The sequence below is a fragment of the Anabrus simplex genome, chromosome 1 (genome assembly GCF_040414725.1).
Source record: "Anabrus simplex isolate iqAnaSimp1 chromosome 1, ASM4041472v1, whole genome shotgun sequence".
In the NCBI taxonomy this organism is placed as follows: domain Eukaryota; kingdom Metazoa; phylum Arthropoda; class Insecta; order Orthoptera; family Tettigoniidae; genus Anabrus; species Anabrus simplex.
In genome coordinates this window covers 733,106,956-733,123,540 of record NC_090265.1, presented here as the reverse complement: position 1 = coordinate 733,123,540, position 16,585 = coordinate 733,106,956, and the positions used below count along the sequence as shown (strand labels likewise).

Genomic DNA, 16,585 nt, shown 5'->3' with positions numbered 1-16,585 from the left:
GTCTAAACGGTAATTCCTATCAACAAGCGGATTGCACTTTCGCATCGTAAGATGAAAAGATCCACAACTTTGTTCCTATGCCATTTTGTCGTATCTCGACTCCTTCTACCTTAGATTGTGCTTTATTTTCCGATTTTACGACAACTTTTGAATATTTTCCTTAATTAATTGCACTGTTTGGCACACGTATAAGACTGATAGAATCACGATATTCGGCAGACTCTTTGACACACCCGTAGGCCATTCTCAAGCCAAACTGTATGATTCTAACTGCTGTGTAAGCATGGAAAAACAATAAGAATATGTGGAGAATCTCAGGCTAATAAAAGTTTCTGAAGTAATATATGGTGTGCCCGATAGAGATACGATAAGACGTCAAAGATCCAAAATTTTATATCGTTTCATCCTCTCTATGCCTCCTAAATTTCAAGACTTAAGCTGTCTATTAAGTGACTAAAATATTTTTTAAACTTGTGAAAAACGTACAAATAGATAACTTTATGCATGTAAATAAATTATAGTATAGGTAACTGTCTCAAACTGTTTCAAAGGGATTGGAGTTTCCTTAGTTTTATTATATTTTATATAGGGAATGTGTCTTCAATGGTGGGGTAACCATTAATTTTATTGTGACCCGGGGAATTTAATACATGACGTGTTTATAAGATCCTAGAGTTGATTAAGTATGAAGTATCGTAATGAAAAAGTGTTAGTGTTCATTAGATTGCTTCCAGCCACCATCAATTTACAGATTGCTATGAGTCGTCAGAAGGTTCTTATGTTACTTCTTTTATACTTCACACGTAATATAGGTGAGTCCCCCAATCTGTAGTTTATGACTGCTGATCAAGAGGATGTGCAGACATGACAACAGAGTGCGAAATATGATTTACTTAGTACGCGAGTGTTACAGTTGATTTAATCTCCACCGGGCGAGTTGGCCGTGCGCTTAGAGGCGCGCGGCTGTGAGCTTGCATCCGGGAGATAGTAGGTTCGAATCCCACTATCGGCAGCCCTGAAAATGGTTTTCCGTGGTTTCCCATTTTCACACCATGCAAAGGCTGGGGCTGTACCTTAATTAAGGCCAAGGCCACTTCCTTCCAACTCCTAGGCGTTTCCTATCCCATCGTCGCCATAAAACCTATCTGTGACGGTGCGACGCAAAGCCCATTGCAAAAAAAAAGATTTAATCTCCCGAAGGATATAGTATTCTATATGAATATGCATGTGTTTGAGATGTCAGAGTAATGGCGGGAGCCAATCTCGCAGATCAATGTTCGGAAGGCTGGACCGTGGATAGAAATGTGAATTTCCAAATTATTATATGTTAGTGCGAAGTAACGTGCCGCACTAAGGATAACGGTATTGCGGCTAATAGAAGCCAGAGAATGATATTGAGGCTAATAGAAGCCGGATTATTAAAGGAGAGATATTCTTATATGATAATAATAATAATAATAATAATAATAATAATAATAATAATAATAATAATAATTGTACCGGTTGGTACACCCATACGCCGCACATTTGAATTTTCCGCCTTAAATTACTCCTCTACTGGAGAAACTCTGAACCTTATAAACTGAATTAATTCAACCATTTATCTGAAGATGTCACTGTGTTAATTTCGAATTGTTTTGTTTACTAATTATCAAGAAATATGGACATTCTATCACAGATGTCTCTACCAAAAGCTATGATCATGCACCCTGGTGCGAAGTGAAGGAACTTTTCTTGAAGATATTTTGTATTCATAAGTTGTTGTCTTTACTAAATTTCGTTCTTTCGTTGGTGGGTTAGCAATATTAATCTTTTCTTTCCGCCTTGTTTGAATCTACCCAATCAGGAATTTCTGTAATTAATTTCCCTCCAATCACAGGGTTCTTCTTCATTTTTGACTTGTAACTTTTAGCCGACCAATAAACGTCTGTGGATGTGTCTTAATTATTCATGAAAGGTCTCGAATCTTCCACGAGGGTATTAAAACTGCTGATTTTCTTGTCTCCCGGCCACTTAAACAACATCTAGCTTAGTGTATGGAAGCATAGCAGGGGGCGGGTAGCGCCTCTTTCTTCGGGCAGCAGCTCTTCAACAAGGTAGTGGCCGTTTAACATATTTCCTTTTTTCCTTGCTAGCTCAGCAGTTTAACCCGCGGGGCATGTCCGAAACCTTTAATATGAAACCTTTAAACTTAAAACATGTAAATCTTTTTCCATCTTTGTAAAACTTCATATATCTTTAAATGTAAATCGGGGATAGAGAGTGCTTTACCCTCTCAAGCTCCCCTTCATTTCGACTTGAGGTGACTATGTTTTCGTAACTGATTTTCTAATCTTTCCTAATGTGTTAAAATTTTCTTATACAAGTCACCTATATAGTGTGGGAATAGCCCCTGTGTATCGGCTTAGCGCCACTTAGGTTTTAACAAGCTTTCATGTAGGAGTGCAAGTACTCGCCTCCATTCAATCTTGTATTTTGGGCCATTCACTTAACCCGTTTTGTTTTCCTTCCTGAGAAGGCCCAGTAGATTGGGTACGAGATACCCCTGTTTAATTCTTGTAAGTTGTGGCAAGCGATCGCAATGTATGGTATGGCCTTGAATAGGCTTCAAAGATTGAGAGCGGATCAACTCTTTCTGGTATTTTGAAAGGTGCCTCGGGGAGGCGTGACATTTTGATTACTGGGAGCAAGTGCTCCATTGTATTGAGGGAATTTCTGCCCTTTTCTAAAGTATGTGCTTGTGAGCTGAGAGCTCAGATTGTTAAACTTTGGGGCTCGTAGCCCAGGATTTGTAAAGACCCCTTAACTTGTACTTTCCTTTGTAAAATTACATTGTACCTGATATTTTTTGTTATTTCACCTAGTGAAAATTGTTAAACCTTGTTGTCTATTGAAAATATAACCTTTATTTAAATTTTAAATTCATCTATCGGACTTGTGGTTAGACCCATTCCAGCCCGCACCTTCTTTCACCTCTGCTGATCCACCAAAACACGGTAACAATAATAATAATAATAATAATAATAATAATAATAATAATAATAATAATAATAATAATAATAATGGAAACTCCCGCGTTGTGTGCGGGAGGTGAGAGTGAAAGTGGCCCACCAGCCGGGAGCGTCTACTGTAGGCAGATTTATGGCTCCTTGTTTGAAAGAGGGAACGACTCGAGTGAAGTATTGCCCTGCCACTGTTTGGGACATTATGCGAGCTGTTCATCTGCCTTACCATGATGTAACATTCACATGCAGAATCATAGATTGCTACAGTTATTGTAGAATCAATATTTCACGAGATGAAAGGATTCTTCCTATTTTCTTTATTTGTGCATTAAATCGATACAGGGAATTTCAGGAAAATGCACTCCGGATATCTGAAGAGCATGGCCTCGATTCATATGCGGCAGTGATGACCATGGTCACTGTCAGTGATCCTGGATGGATCATACCTTCCATACTCCTTACTGTATACAAAATGTGTTATCCCTTGTGCTTATATTTCAGATAATTGCTAGTGTTCATGTCATATATTGTGTGATTATTTTGTTCGTTGAATGTATTGTCCTACAGCAAAACAACGTTGTTTGAAATCTGTTTTGTCACATAGTGTTTAAGAATATCCTGGTGAAACAAGCGTTATGCGACAGTTTGATTGTTCATTAATATATTCAGATAGGATTTAATAGGCTAATGCTGTGATATGACTTTCGTGTGTCTTGAAAGTGTGCTTAATATAGCTTTATTAAACGCCTCAACCATCATGATCCATAAAATCGTGAAACTTTGAAACCATGATACAGGAATAGTGAACAGTTGCATTGATTCTACGATATGTGCCTTTTATTATGTGTATTTGTTTAAGTAATCAATGTGTAATAATATAGTGAGTGTTAACGATCATTTATTCGTTAGAAGGGGGACGCCTCTTCGATATCGTTAAGAGTATGAAGTGTAAAAATGCAAATCAGATAGGGACTGAAAGACGTTTAAGTTACTACTCATAAATCAAATATATATTTCTTTATGTAAAACTTTATGGCGTACCTTCTCGTATATAATTTAATATGTGTTTTTCTACGTTCATTAAAGATTGTGTTTTTAAAGTAAGGGACACCATTCTTCTCATTTGGTAATGAAAGTCGTATTCCTCTCATATTTAGATTCCCCTACTTTCTAGAAAATTAATTTAGTGCCCATTTTATAGCGAACAGACCATCGACCCGTATGCTCTTGAGTTTAGCCGTGGATACTGTGAAAGTAGGGGTGATGGGACTTCGATGCCGGGGATGTTTCCGAAGGTCACATTCAACAGATTCCATTCAGCCATCGTATTCCTGAACTTAAATAATTAATTATGCCCTGGATAAGTGCACCACACTACAAAACGCCAATATACGAGAAAATATATTAGGACCAATTATGTAGGCCACTAAAAGTGCTATCTGGTGGCACAATCCGTTTGTCGATGCGACATACCGATTCGGCACGGTGTATTTCGAAATTACCACTTCAAATGCAGAGCACTCGGGCGTTTGGGGCGGAGCCCCCAACGACCGAATGTGAGTCTATATATACAGGGTGAAGCGAAATTCGCGCACTCGGGCGTCGCAAGGCGACTCCTTACATGCCAGCAATAAAAAAATGTCTGTCACAAAAGTTCGTCCTGGGAGTATATCTGGCAGAAAAAGGACGTTGAAGATTGGCAATCTGGCAACACTGTAACTACATATAGGGTAACTATCTATGTCAGCACATATTAGTCGTGCCGTACAGATGGTGCAGTGGATAGAGTTTTGGATTAACATGCAGGAGGTCGACGGGGTCGATCCTGGTTTGACGCGTATGTTGCGCCCCAAACCGCACGGCCAACTCGCCCGGTGAAATGGTAATGTGGTGGGGCTGTGATTGCTTTATTTTTCAGCTGGGGTTAAGAACATGTTCACCGCACACCACTATCGGAATATAAACTAAAATAACGTTACTGGAATTTGTGAAATTTTCCAAAATATGTCAATAAGGAAAGAAAGGCTAATGGGGATAAACACATCAAAAAACGTTTGCACCACTTGTGTTTTTTGTGTTCGTGAAGGATGTTCGTTCTAATACTTGTTGTGTTACAAACGGACATCCGAAGGACATGTAACGCTACGTGTTACTGTACATGAAGGTAATACAGCCCAGAAGAGTGCACTGTTACCGTCACCTGTGGACAAAATATGACAAGAGCGCATTTGTGTCTTGTGCAGTAAGCAAATATGCCTCGACGCCTTTGACCGTACGCGCATAGTGGCATTGCCTTAACAAGGCCTCTCTGCCGATCTGGTTGGCATACACCATAGTGACGTTGTCAGAACATACAGCCGCTATCGTATGACACAGTGGTCGTTCGCGGTCAACAACAGCAGCTGACGACCGTTACATGCGAATCTTGGCTCGCAAAAACCCGGCACACACCGCAACAGAACTGCGTAATGCCTTACGGCAGGCAACTGGTAGGAGTGTGTCTATGCAGACAATGATAAATCGTCACCATAGGGACCACTTTAAATCTAGAGTTCCTTGGGGAACACCTGCATATGCACCTCACCACCATGGCACCAGGTACAGTTGGACAAAGGAGCACTTGGACTGGACTCTGGAAGAATGACCACTGTACCTCTTCATGGTTGGGTGCCGAATGAGTCTGACGCCAGATAATCGTCGGAGGAGGATTTGGAGATCGCGATGTAACGCCAGGTGAGTCCTGTATATTATCCCACATGCCATGGGGGAGACGGATCCTTCTTGTTTTGGGGAGGACGTCGGACGCCACTCATCATCGAGGGCACTATGACTGTTACACAATACCGGAACATGCTCAATAGAACATAGAACATTGATCAACCATACCGACAACATTTCGGCGACAGATTTGTTCTGCAAGATTAAACAAGCGCCCGCACCGCTCCAGTCTTGTGAACCTCTTCCTCAGGGAGACCCACATTCATCGGATGAACTGGCCTGCGTTGTCTCCGGATATTAATCCCATTTACTGTGCTTGGGTATGCTGAAAAAGGCAGTGCGATGCGAATCCACCCCTCACCCTCTGGAAAGCTGCTGTCGAAGAGTGGGACAAGATCGACGGGGACAGCCTCAACCGCCTTGTGGACAGCATGCCACGACGGGTACATTCATGCTGCACTGCACGGGGTGGAGTAATACCATACAGGGAGGCAGAATGAGATTCCCGGATGCACGCTGCTGCAGAATAGTGGTTTGTTGCGCCTGTCGTTTCTTTCTCTTTGCATCAACCGTGTTATGCTTGATATAAAGTGTGTGTTTACATCCCATACAGCATCAGCAACTCGGAAGGTGTGTATAAACATAAGAGTCAAAAAGGGAAACATAACGAAAATCATTGTTTATTTTGTGGAGAAACAATGGAAGAGGCGCATCTATTGAGCATATGTAGGGGAAGTGACGCACTTAGAGTTGTATATTTGAGTGGTGAATATAAAACAAAGAGAGAAAGAACGTTATACAATATCGTTAAACTAGGAAATAAAGAGTGGATTGCACCGGGAAAACGACAATTTTTTCGCATTTTCTGTATTTAAAAAATGTGTGCCAAAAGGAAGTAAAAAGGCTCTGACTGAAAGAATTGAGGGTAAGGAAGTTAAAAGGAAAAGGGATGATAATTTGTGTAATTAATATAAATATTATTAGCTTTAAGTATAATATTTTGTGTAGTAATAGTCAAATTATTGATGTATCGGATAAATGAATTGCAATAAATTAATTCTTTCTCACCAGTTTCAGGGATCCGGAACTAGGAGTTGGGAGTATTCTATTCTGTTCTGCTAAGAATAGTAGATTTAAACAACTTACCTTTTGTAGTGTAATTTCTTATTTCAGGGGCACGGATAACGACATGTCTTTCCACAACGCCTGAAAATAGTGTCTGTCTTTCTTAGCGACTTCTCCTTTCATTTGTGCCCAGTGAAGTTCTATGTGCTTTCCAGGCGAGACGAACAGCTTCTCTGTACACATATTGTGACACCTTGGCACACTTACCAAACATGCTTCAGCGGTTACGTCTTTGCACTGCAGCTGCTCAGCTGTCTACGGTTCCCTTCAAGGGCGTATTTTTGGAAGAAACAATACATCTATATGTATAAAATAAGAGTTTTGTCTGTACATTGCTCAGAATTTGAAAATAATGGTATTTCTGTATCGGCCATGTCCATAGTAACAAGAAAATGCATTTTTTACTTTTCCGTAATTTCTGTCTCTCTGTCTGTCTGTCTATCTGTCTGTCTGTATGTATGTACACGCATCACGAGAAAACGGTTGAAGAGAATTTAATGAAAATCGGTACGTAAAGTCGGGGGATGAGCCTCTACAATCTAGGCTATAAATCATTTTGCTCACGCTGAGTGAAATGGTAGTTTAGGGGAAGGCCTAAAATTGAATTCTCAACTATTTATGTTATTAGTGGTCTAATGAAAATCGGTATGTGAAGTCGGGGGACGAGCCTCTACAATCTAGGCTATAAATCATTTTACTCACGCTGAGTGAAATGGTAGTTTAGGGGAAGGCCTAAAATTGAATTCTCAACTATTTATGTTATTAGTGGTCGTATTTTAAAGAAAATGGGTATGCAAAGTTGGGGAATAAGTTGCTACAATCTTGGCTATCAATAATTGTATTCACGATGAGAAAAATGGTAGTTTAGGGGAAGGCCTAAAATTTAATTCTCAAATATTGTTGTTATTAGTAGTCCTATCTAGATGAAAATCGGTATGCAAAGTCAGGAAATAAGTCGCTATAGTCTATGCTGTAAATTGTTTTATTCACGCTGAGTGAAATGGTAGTTTAGGGGAAGGCCTAAAATGTAATTCTCAAATATTTCTTATTAGAGGTGTAATCGATGAATGCTACATAACTAAGGTTATATAGTATTAAATTTCCTATTATTCATGTCTTATACATTGTTACCGTACTGGCTATGATCACAAAGATATTCATGAATTTGGATTTTTGTTACTAAGTCCATATCAGCGCCGAGTAACGAGAAAATGGGTAAACAGTATTTAATGAAAATCGGTATGTAAAGTCAGAGAATAAGAAACTACAGTTTATGGTATAAAATATTTTACAAATCACAGAGTCAAAAGAAAACTAAATGTGAAGGCCTACAATATAGAAATCTCATAACATTGATCATTGTTTGTCGTGATATGCTTTGTTGTCTTCTGTTGCCCCTCATCTCCAGTAGATAGGATTACTGTTGTGTACAGAGTAATTTTTATTTGATTTACGTCGCACCGACATAGATAGGTTTTATGGCGACGATGGGATAGGAAAGGGCTAGGAGTGCCTTAGGCCTTAATTAAGGTACAGGCCCAGCATTTGACTGGTGTGAAAGTGGTAAACCACGGAATACTATCTTCAGCGCTGCCGACAATGGGGTTCGAATCCACTATCTCTCGGATGCAAGCTCACAGCTGCGCACCGCTAACCACACGGCCAACTCGCCCAGTCGTACAGAGTGTAACAGCCTCTCTGAATATTGATGGGAAGTAGCTGGGGAGTTAGATAACTGTCTTCTTTAGCCTGCCATTCCCCTGGTTTATAAATTTTCTGATACTACTGGTACGTAACACACTGGATCATCATAGCATTCGGGCTATTCAATCCCTACTCTGAGGCACTGATTGGAATGAACAGTGTGTATATTTAGCGGAATAATGGCAGATGAGTGTTCATGGCAATCTGCGGCCTGGTCATCCCAGCTCTGGAACTTTGGACTATTAGATTGGCACCGCAATCTAACCGCAGCACTGTTCGTTAAAAGTGATAAAACGTGCGGCTTTCCATTTGATCAAGTATTTTATGATAGCATTGCTTTTAATCGCTACATTCATACTTACTTTTTGTAATGACCTATGTTGATTTCAGGTTAGGAAAACCACAAAGTCAGTCTTTCTGAGAATATGTGACGTACCCACTTTGCCCACAGATGTATGACAAATTTATAACGTGGCGGGTCACTTTAATATTAAAATAAATAAATGATATGTCATTGTTTCTCCAGAAACAGTATCCCAAGGGCGCCAGTCTTCAAGCTTATGGCTTGAAAACAAAAGTAGATAATTAATAATAATAATAATAATAATAATAATAATAATAATAATAATAATAATAATAAATAAAAATACGTAATGAGACTCAAAAAACTCCCAGGGGTGGGGTGAACGGAACACAAATCATTAAGTACACTAACTTGGAATTTAAGGATCATTAATAATCATTTCATAAAATACAAATTAAAACAGCTATTTATTAAGATGAAAAACGTGACGTAACGGCGTATTAACGAAATCTGAACTTACGGAAGCAAAAGAAAAAGTGAATGAAATTAACTCTAAGAAAATGAACTGTTGCGCGAAGACTTGCAGTAACTTATGCCATAAGCTCACCAAATGTAGACTCTGTTGTCTTGAAGCTGAAGATGGGTGGATCTCTCGTACAGGCTGCCTCATCTGTTGTTGGATTCCAGTCCTACATCCACATTTCCTGTCTTTAACACTTCCTATTGTACTCCTTACATAAAGTCGTAATAAGTCCTAATTTTAAGTGCAAAACCACCATGGGTTATGTTCATGGAGAGAATACCTTCGTATTCTTCCGTATTACGGAACAGTAGCGTAGCTAAATTCATAATAAAAGCTCTCCTCCCCTATACCAGTCAGAACCGGTCTCCCGTTGACTACCTCTCGTCATTGAGATAACAAGTCCCAATGAGAGTAACTTTTGAGTAGAATATACTCAGATGCGAAGTGAACTAAGTTAAAATCTTCTCCGATGTGTAGACGTAGAATCGTAGTAAGAGTATCTTCCAAGCGTGAGAATCAGAATCAGAATGTCCGAAACTCAATGTGAATCTGAATGTGAGTGTTAGTCCACATGGTCCAGTAAGATTCGAGGTCTCATCCCTTCTCCCATGTATTGCTGTGCATCCATCACGTTGCTTCATTACGTTCATTCACATAGGCTGAACTTTCCCGCTGAAATAAAGCGTCTCGAAGCTGAGTTTGAAAAGTGGGTGTTAATAATGTATCAACTGTCTTTTCATGAGGTGGAGAGGGTAAGGTCTCTCGTAACCTCGATGACGTACTTTTCCTGGAACTGGGCTGAAATTAGCCTGCTGACTCTGGTCACCTCACAACGACTATTGGAAAATTTACTGCAAGTTATAAATATGCGTGATGTTGAAATACTTTACCCAATAATTTGTTCGTTCAGAATACGTTATAGCCGCGATACAAAGAAATGAAATGATGATTGAAATGGATGATAAAAACCCTATATATATCTATACATATTAATTTTAAAATGACCTATCAGTGATTAAATATATACATATTATCAATTAAATATATAGTTCAATAATTAAAAACATTCAGTGATGTCCCAAACATCACAGATTGGCACCGCAATCTAACCGCAGCACTGTTCGTTAAAAGTGATAAAAACGTGCGGCTTTCCATTTGATCAAGTATTTTATGATAGCATTGCTTTTAATCCCTACATTCATACTTACTTTTTTGTAATGACCTATGTTGATTTCAGGTTAGGAAAACCACAAAGTCAGTCTTTCTGAGAATCCCGTAGCGAAGCACGGGTACATCAGCTAGTCTATCTATCTATATATATAAAATAAGAGTTTTGTCTGTACATTGCTCAGAATTTGAAAAGAATGGTATTTCTGTATCGATCATGTCCACAGTAACAAGAAAATGCAGTTTTTACTTTTCCGTAATTTCTGTCTGTCTGTCGGTCTGTCTGTCTGTATGTATGTACACGCATCACGAGAAAACGGCTGACGAGAATTTAATAAAAATCGGTATGTAGAGTCGGGCGGTGAGCCGCTACAATCTAGGCTATAAATTATTTTATTCTGATCATTTACGTCTTATGTATTTTTACCGTACCGGCTACGATAACAGAGATATTCATATGGATTTTTGTTGCCAAGTCCATATCAACGCCGAGCCCCGACAAAATGGGTAAACAGAATTTAATGAAAATCGGTATATAGAGCCGGGGAATAAGAAACTACAGTTTAAGCTATAAACAATGTTATTCACCCTGGGTGAAATGGTAGTTTGGGGGAAGGCACCTAAAATTTAATTTTTAAATACCTATGTTCTTGGTCCTATGGAAAATTACTACATAACAAAAGTTATAGAGAATATACTTTCCGATCATTTATGTTTTATTCAGTTTTACCGTACCGACTATGATAAGAGTGGTATTTCAGAACCAGAAGACAATAATGTGACGGCCTACAATATCGAAAGCGCGTAACATAGATCAACAATAACATTACACTGACCGTTGTTTGTTGTAATGTTCTTTATCTCTTATGCTGGCATTCAACTCCGATAGATGGGATTACTGCTGCGTACCGAGTATAACAGCCTAACTGAATATTGGTGGGAAATAGCTGAGGAGTTAGATAACTTTCTTCTTTAGCATGCCAATCCTCAGGTTCATACATTTTCTGATACTGCTGGTACGTAACACACTGGTTCATCATAGTATGCCAGCTATTCGATACCTACTCTGACGCGCTGTTTTGAATGAACAGTGTGCGCACTTATGTCAGAGGCTCAGTTAGTAGTAGTAGTAGTAGTATGAACTGGTCTGGAATTACAATTTAGCCCTATTCCAAATTATAGTACCAGAATTCTCTAAATAACTCACAATTCAACCTTGAAAAGAGCCGTTTCTTAGGAAAAGCTTTTTCCTCTTAACTTTCATTAACTCTACATTAATTTTATTCCAAATTAGCAGCGAAGATGTGGTTTCTTCTCTGGCTTGGAGGAAAAATTGCCTCCACGTCAGATAGTTCTTTCCCCCGCCAGTGTAGTGAATTGAGATTTTCCGATTCATCGGGTACTCCCAGGAAGCCGATAAGTAAACGGGCATAGTTTTTGCCCTGGGACTATCCACTATTTGAACACACACCACCCCCCTTCCCGCGCCGAAAAAAGGACGACAATTGTTCACGGATCACGGATATCTGCGTCTTAGTCATTCCAGCTCTGTAGCTTTGGACTGTTAGTTTGGCAGCATAGTACTGTTCGTTAAAAGTGAAAACATGTGTGGTTTTTCATTTGATCGAGTATTTCATATGAAGGCATTGCTTTTAATCGCGCCATTCCTACCGACGTCATTGTAATGACCCATGTTCATTTCAGTTGGGAAAACCACTAAGAGAGTCTTTCTAAGAATCTATAAAGGCAGGCGGAGAATGAGTGTCTGCCATTATAATGAAAACTCCTCAACCTGATTGTGACTGACGGTAGGCAAGCTGGCCTACCATTACAATGAAAATTCCCTAACAGGTCTTGATATGAGAAAAGACGTTGGTGACTTGACCGTCGTGCTTCTAGGGCAACATTAACAGCTATGCAACTTAATACAATCTTGCTCACAAGGTTTACACTACCTAACCTAGAATTCTGTATAAAATTTAGAATTCCGTAGCGAAGCACGGGTACATCAGCTAGTCATAATACACCAACTACTACAGTACTGTACAGTATATCTACTGGATCTATCATTTCCACTAGTAGCGGGCTCGCTGAGCGACAACTGATTTCAGTATTCTACACTGATATAAGAACTTCTATTCATATTTTTTTAACACGACAGTTCACAAGTCAGACAGAAAGTGGACTAACTTTTATATATACATTGCTCAGAATTTTAAAAGAATGGTATTTCTGTATCGGTCGTGTCCACAGTAAGAGGGAAATGCACTTTTTAATTTTCCGTCATTTCTGTCTGTCTGTCCGTCTGTATGGGCATCACAAGAAAATGGCTGAAGAGAAGTTAATGAAAATCGGTACGGTATGTAAAGTCGGAGAATGATACACTACAACCTAGGCTATAAATAATTTTATTCACGCTGAGTAAAATGGTAGTTTAGGGGAAGCGCTATAATTGAATTCTCAAATATTTATGTCATTAATGGTCCTATTGATAAATACTACATAACTGAAGTTATATAGAATTAAATATCCGATCATTTATGTCTTATACACGTTTACCGTACCGGCTGTAATAACAGATATTCACGAATTTCGATTTTTGTTGCCATTTTTTTTTGCGATTTTTGTTGCCATGAAAAAACCATGAGAAAATGGTTGAACAGAATTTAGTGAAAATTGGTAAGTAAAGTCTGGGAATAAGGTGCTACAGTCTAGGTTATAAATAATTTTATAATGTTTATAATGTTATTCGTTCTCTCGTCCGGCTCCATGGCTAAATGGCCTTTGGTCACAGGGGTCCCGGGTTCGATTCCCGGCAGGGTCGGGAATTTTAACCATGATTGGTTAATTCCGCTGGCACGGGGGCTGGGTGTATGTGTCGTCTTCATCATCATTGCATCCTCGTCACGACGCGCAGGTAACCTACGGCAGTCAAATCAAAAGACCTGCATCTGGCGAGCTGAACTTGTCCTCGGACACACCCGGCACTGAAAGCCATACGCCATTTCATTTTTTTTTTTTTCATTGGTTCTATCGAAAAGTGTTACATTCCGTAACAAAAGTCATAGAGAATACTAGTTCTAGTCATTTATGTCTTACACAGTTTTACCGTACCGACTATGATCACAGAATTCAAGACTTTGGACTTGTGTCTATACCAATGCCGAGGTTTGCTAACATGGAAATATTGTTTAATCGCGTTAACTGGCGTTTGTCATGATTGTCTTAAGGAGTAAAACCGTGTGGTCATCGGTCCATATCGACAACGAAAATGTGAAGATGATTATAAAAAAGAAAAGAAAAATCGTAAAGGAACGATCGCATGAAGAATAAGAGGGAGTTACGAAAGAAGGAGGGACTGCCTTTACATTATAAGCTCTAATACCCCAGAGTCGGAAGGAAACTGGATGTGAAGGCCAACAATATCGAAAGCTCATAAAACTTATCAACAATAACATTAAATTGGCCATTGTTGTGATGTGATTTGTGTCTCCTCCAGTCATTCATCTCCGATAGATGGGATTACTGATGTGCCGCAAGTTAAGCAGCATACCTGAATATTGGCGGAGAGTAACTGGGGAGTTAGGGTACTGCAGCTACAGTCGAACCTCGATACCTCGAACCTCCATTACTCGAAGTTTCAGTATCTCGAAGTAAGTTAAATTTCCCGGCCGTTTGTCCTATTCTTCACGTGTATTTATTTCTCTATTACTAGAAATTCGGTTACATGAATCTCTCGATTTCACGAAGCGAACATTTCCTCCCTCGAAGCAAAAAATAGTCTATAACTCGAATTTTGTGCAACATTAACTGTGCAGTACGGCATTTGTGGTTTGCAAGGAACAATCAACAGTGATGCTGGGAAATAATATGACGGGAATCGAAAAACTGTAACTCCTAATGATCGGAAAATCGGCGAAGCCCAGCTGTTACTCGGGTGTGAATTAATTAGCGGTCACAAACGAAAGGAACCTCCGAAGTCGTGGAAGACATGCACCATGTACGAATCCCGGCTGCGTGGTATTGACGAGAAGTTTCAACGTGAAGGGAGGAAAGGTTAACAGTAACAAACAGAAGAGACTAACGGAGGTTTCACTACTGTATATACTGTATCCTGTCTAGTAAAAAGTTACCGTAATAAGGGTTATAATTAAAGTGATACCGTAAAATAGAGTTTGTACACTTTAAATACTTTAAAAAATAATGTATTCAGTATAAGCCTGTCGGTACATGACATGTGCTATACATGCTCAAAAAACGGTATTATCTATATCTCGAAATAAAATTTAGCATCCGATGTGATTCGAGATATCGAGGTTGAGCTATTATTCTTTATAATCGACACGTCTTGGTCCAAGACCAACTACAATATCTCAGACCTTAACCGACCTATCGAAACTGTCCATAATGGCGGCAGCTGGAGTGCTAGCATGCGTTTGTTTTGATTTGTGTAAGCCGTGTTGTTACCAAATATTTACGGAAATTTGAATATTATTAATCGTACATTATATTTATTTATGGTCTTAATAAGATTGTAGATCCTCTTTCAGTGCCGTAAGAAGCTGTTTGTTCTCAAAGAGCTTATTTATTCCAACAATGTCGGTGGTGATTAGGTTAATTTTGATTCTCGTGTCCTTCTCCGAAAGTACTTTCTTTATTTTTAGTTACCTATGCAATATGTTTATAGTTCAATGTGCTGTGTGCCTGATGTAAGTAAGAGCTCAGTGTTCCCGTTTCCAAAAGACCTAGTACCGGTATTAAGGCAAAATTGGGTTAAGAGCATTCGTAAGGAAAACTTCGAACCGAATCATAGGACTAATAATGTTGTGTGCATTAATGATTTTATCATTTTTGAAATCAAATGTATTCTGAGGGAAGACATATACCTATAGAAGGTGGTGATCTAATTCCAGTGCCGCGCAAACTTCCGAAGTTAAAACTAATGTTGCCTATCCTAGCATTTACCCTATCAGCCAACGTACCTTACTACAAAGAAAATTAAATCAGTCCCAGGAAGATCCGGAAAATCATGACCAAGATTTATGATTTAGAGACTAAATTAATCTTAAACGGTGGTGCAAGAATGACGTAAATTAATTTTCAACGTTTTACAATGAACATGCGTAAACTAAAGCTAACCCCATTTCCCGTGAGTTAACGTGAGGATTATGTTCTTTTTTTATATAAAATACAATTATGCCATCAATTCTGATGAGTTTTAAGGTGACGAGTGCTTTAGATGGTCAAGTTTATCATACAAATATCGCTTGTACCTACTCAACAATACAGGTGGATTTTGGAGGGTTGAAATTTTTTTGGGGAAATTTGTTTGCGTGTTTTACATAATGGGCTGTGGTTAATGGTGGTGTTACATGTAAGTTTAATAATGTTCTTTGTTGACATCTATATATCGTATTTGCTGACCGGAGATTCATATGTGAAATATTTTTATACTCTGTGTTGTTTCAACCTGACGTTGATACAATAATTCTCCCTTCGTTATTTTCCTCTCTGAAATTTCATTTAGACTTACAATACGCGATAACGCTACTTATGGTCTTTAATTATTCATATTTTGAGTTAGTGAGTTTCATTTCATGAGGTTCGACTTGCGATATTTTCTTTAGGTGACTCGGAATAAACATGCATAACCTTTCCCTCAACCTCTCATATCGCACGCCGATGTCCGCCATGTTTTTTCTGCATTAGGGTCTGATGTAATTGTAGTTGGTCTTGCTTGGTCTTCTGTTTATACTACCTTATCGATATTGCTGCTGTGTAAACATCCTACTCCTCACAATATCCACTTCTGAGTAATGAGCCAGCTGTCAGGGGATTAATTACGATTATAAAACACTTGTGTAAATAAATGTACTATAATGATAGAATATGAAGTCCATAACATTGCGATATATTACCCTACCAACTCTCTCATCCCTGTAAGATCTTCAGTAGCAGTACGCACTTGTTACTTCATTAAGGGATTAGGACCACTGTTGCCAAATCGGCGGGTTTTAAAATGGAATATCGGATGAATTT

The 16,585-nt window shown here is 38.9% G+C and overlaps 1 protein-coding gene across 1 annotated transcript in view; it reads left to right on the top strand.

The window, feature by feature from the left end:
- The window catches only part of LOC136856859 (zinc finger protein 83), a 214,685-nt gene that overhangs the window by 93,699 nt on the left and 104,401 nt on the right, over window positions 1-16,585 (top strand). The window lies entirely within an intron of this gene.